Source organism: Erythrolamprus reginae, chromosome 4, assembly GCF_031021105.1.
Source record: "Erythrolamprus reginae isolate rEryReg1 chromosome 4, rEryReg1.hap1, whole genome shotgun sequence".
Lineage (NCBI taxonomy): Eukaryota > Metazoa > Chordata > Lepidosauria > Squamata > Dipsadidae > Erythrolamprus > Erythrolamprus reginae.
This window is the reverse complement of record NC_091953.1, coordinates 93,586,049-93,590,496: the sequence shown is the minus strand read 5'-3', so window position 1 is coordinate 93,590,496 and position 4,448 is coordinate 93,586,049. Positions and strand designations below refer to the sequence as shown.

Sequence of the window (4,448 nt, the reverse complement as noted above, 5' to 3'; positions counted from 1 at the left end):
TGCAGAAGTAGCCTTCATGCTGCAGTGGATAGACCCTTGATGGCGAACCTATGGCACTCATGCCACTGGTAGCACATGAAGACATATACGAGTGCATTGCAAGCCATTGCCCTATGTAACCTCCAGCATACGTACACGTGCTGGCCAGCTGATTTTATGGCTTCTTTTTGGCTGTTTTTGCACTCTCCAGGTTTCAGGGAAGCTTCCTGAAGCCTGGCAACAGCTAAAAAGGCTCAACTGGAAGTTTATTTCTGAACTTCCGTTTGTCCTATTCAGCCATTTTTCACTATCTCCAGGCTTCAGGAGTCCATTGTGAGACTTGTGCACATGCGCGGGGAAGTGGGGTGAGAGTGCACATGTACAGGGCAGCACATGGGCTGTACACATGCACAGGGAGAGCATGAGTGGCAATGTGCACATGCTCTAGCATGCGCACACACAATCTTTTGGCACATGAGCCAAAAATGTTTGCCATCACTGGGATAGACAATGCTAAAATGATGATTAAACAGCTTATATAGCTACTTCAAATTAACATTGTAAATGAAATTATTCAAAATGGCAGCACCTTGAAAATATTCTAACTGCACATAATATATCTTAAGTTTTCTCCTAATACCAACTGTGATGAGAAAGTAAATACTTCATTAGGGAAGAAACTGAGTAGTTATTGAAAAGGGTTTGGTTCAACATTTCTATCTCTGCTTCAGTCATGACCTACCACAAGAATAATTATGCTCAGAGGATATAATTGCCAAGAGTTTTGCTATAATAATTATCAGACATAAAAACACCCAAACTATTAGACAAATGGAAAATAATAGTCTTAGTACACTCCTTTGATTGCAATTCTGAGACAAGTATCATTGAGCCTGCTTTCTGGTAAATGTAAATAGAACCACAATTAGGTAAATTTAGGTAGTTCAGATTTAGGGTTTTTTTTTCCATGTCGTCATTTTAAACTTCTTGGTTATTTTGTATTTTGCATTATCAGCAACTGTCCTAATTAATTCCTTAGATACTTACATTTTTGAGAATAGTGATAAAGTTTACTTCCCTGTCTGTTGAAAACAGTTACAGTATATTAACCAGATCTTTTTGAATTCATCACTGAGCAAAGCATTCTTCTCTTCAAGAAACTCCACAACAGTGTCAAAAATATTGTAAAAGCGTCTCACACAGTTGCATTTTGATAGCCAATGAACTTCTGTGTGAAGCAGCAAATGATCAAAATCTTCATCATTCTCAACACAGAGCTCTCGGAATAGTCGATCATTGAGAGCATGTACTTTAATTTTGTTCGCTGCAGTAATGACAGTGTGTAATGACTTGTGTAATCGACCACTGAGGTGTTTTGCAATCAGATGTTGGCGAACAATGACACAGTAAATTTTAAATACATTTAGCACTGCACCCACGGTTGTGATCAGTCATTGATGGTGCTCCATCAGTTGCACAAGCAAGTATGTTGGTAAGTGGAATTTCCTTGTCTTTGAAAAATTGCTCAACAATATGAAATATTTACTCCCCGTTAGTATCTCTTTTTAGTTGCCTCCCAAATAACAACTCTTGAGTCAAACTTTCATCTTTAATAAAGCGCACATAAGCAAAAAGCAAAGATTTATTGCCTGGCAAAGTTGATTCATCCAGGTTTAATGCAAAATCTGTTGTCCATAGCATGCTGCACAATATATCTTCCATATTCTCAGCCATTTCATCTATGCGTCTTTTCACTGAATTGCTGCTGAGAGGAATTGTCTTAATTATATCATGTTGTGCAAAACAATAATGAGAACTTTACTAATGGCTGGTAGGATGAGTTCTTCACCAATAGTATGCGGCTTTCCAAACTTAACAATCAGCAATGAAATGTTGTATGATGTACGCAAACCATCAGTGTTTTATTGGAAAGCATTTTAAAACGTGTGACAGTGTTGGGTGCTTTTGAAATTTGTCATGAAGTGATTGAAAAAAAGTTAGGTTGTCTGCCTTGTCCAGGTTGTGCTTTCTTCAAATGTTTGTTCAGTCTGGAAGGCTTCATTGCCTCATTAGAAAATACAGTGGTACCTCTACTTACACTTAATTTGTTCCGTGACCAGGTTCTTAAGTAAAAAAGTTTGTAAGAAGCAATTTTTCCCATAGGAATCAATGTAAAAGCAAATAATGCGTGCGATTGGGGAAACTACAGGGAGGGTGGAGGCCCTGTTGCCTCCCAGGAGATTCCTAGAGAGGCGCCATGGAGGCTTCTCCCCACCTTTTCTGGCCCTGTTTTCTCACAGGAGATTCCTAGAGTGGCCCCATGGAGGCTTCTCTCTGCCTTTTCCGGTTACTGTTTCAGAGGCTCGGATTTCTAAGTGGAGAATGGTTCTTGAGAAGAAGCAAAAAAATCTTGAACACCCAGTTCTTATCTAGAAAAGTTCATAAGTAGAGTGTTCTTTGGTAGAGGTACCACTGTATAACTGTATAACTACCATTAATTGATTCAGTAATTTCAGCCCATTCTTGTACTGAACTATGAATTAGCCACCAGGTATTGGGCATCACAAGGAAAACGGAAAATCAAGAATTCACAGGACAAAAGGTAATCAACCACCGCCAGATTATAAAGCTGATTTATTTAAAGAGGCCTTCAGAGCACATTAACTGTCTCCAGTGTAAAAACAAGTTGTGCAACTAGTGGAGGAACCATCTGTGAAGACTATTTATAAACCAATTTCCATGAATAAATGTTAGTTTCAAGATTAATAGAGGCATCCTGAGGGTGGAGGCCCTGTTGCCTCCCAGAAGATTCTTAGAGAGGCCGCACGGAGGCTTCTCCCTGCCTTTTCTGGCCCAGTTTCCTCCCAGGAGATTCCTAGAGAGGCCCAACAGAGGCTTCTCCCTGCTTTTTCTGGTTACAGTTTTGGAGGCTCAGGTTTGTAAGTGGAAAATGGTTCTTGAGAAGAGGCAAAAGAATCTCAAACATCCGGTTCTTATCTAGAAAAGTTCATAAGTAGAGGCATTCTTAAGTAGAGGTAGCACTGTACTTTTTCACATAGTAGGCACTGTGGCAGCTGCTGGTTTGATGGTGCTGGTGTCAGGCCGAATCCATCGTTTTGAGTTGGAGACTTTGACCTACGAAAAGTAGAATAGTATTTTGGGAATTGGGGAGGTGTGGTTGCATGAGGAGGAAAAATACTAGCCACAACAAATTCTTTCCAAAGATTCAAGATCATGTTTTGTTCAGCACCAACCGGAAGTACAGGGGAGGATTGTGGACGTTGAGAGAACATGAGTGGTCCATGTGATGAACTTGTGGGGATGGGGACAAGGGATAAACTGTAATCTTGGTGGAGAGGGGCGGCATACAAATCTAAATAAATAAATAAATAAATAAAATAAATAAATAATACATAAAATAAATAAATAAACTGTAGGAAAAGTTAGTATCAGGTTGACTACAGTTCGTAACCAACATGGCTCTGTTAATAAATTGAAACAGGGAAGAAGGCCAAGGTTTGGACTCTGATTTATTTCTAGGATGTTAATTGGAATGCTGACATCCAGCATATATCCATACTTCAGATATTCCACACTATATTGTCTACATTTCTTCTTTCATTTTTGGCTTTTGTCATTTCTGCTCTGAAAATCAGAATATTTGCCATATGTGTGATATATTTATAATCAAATATCTGATTTGAAATGAGTTACAGTTGCAGGGGAGGGGGTAGTAGAAACCTGTTTTTTAATTTAAAAAAATAGGGAAAGTTTGCTGAGCCAGGCAAAATAGAGCAACACCTACGAGGTTTAGCATGGCTGCCAGCAAACAGTACGCACAGGCACAGGAGGTAATGGAACGAGTCAGCCCGGAACCGGAAGTGCTTAGCTGACTGGTAGCTGACAGAGTCCCAGGTAGAATTGCACCCTGCAAGGGTCCCACCTCCAGCACTCCTCTGCCACTCTTTGCCTCTTAAGCACCCTCCTTGCTCCCACCTTGCCTCTTATTGCCCCCCCAATCGTCCCCACAGGGGGCGGTACCACCCACTTTGGGAACCACTAGATTCTAGACCCATTTCAGTTGATTTCAGGCCTGGGTATGGGACTCAAATAGCATTGGTTGTACTTTCGGATGATCTCTGGCACTAGCTGGAGTTGTGTTCCTTGTTCTCCTTGACTTCTCAGTGGCTTTTGATATTGTGACATCCTTTTCAAACCATGGCATCCTTTGGAACCAGTTCTGGGAATTGGGAATGAGTAGCACTGTACTGGGTATACTCTATACAGAGTGGTTTTTTTCCTTTCTCTGGGGTTGGTTCCAATCAATGTTGATTGGGAATGAGAGATTCTGTATTTATCCCATGCCTGGTGAGGATTTTTCAGGGTTCGATACTCTTTCCATTCCTGTTCAATATCTACATCACAAGTGTCAAACTCACCATGTCATATTGCTGTCACGTGACATTTTG

General features: G+C 40.5%; 1 pseudogene; it reads right to left on the bottom strand.

Annotated features, from left to right (window-relative positions):
• Window positions 1-1,049: 1,049 nt before the first annotated feature.
• LOC139167153 (SCAN domain-containing protein 3-like) lies at window positions 1,050-4,204 on the bottom strand (annotated as a pseudogene).
• Window positions 4,205-4,448: the final 244 nt, after the last annotated feature.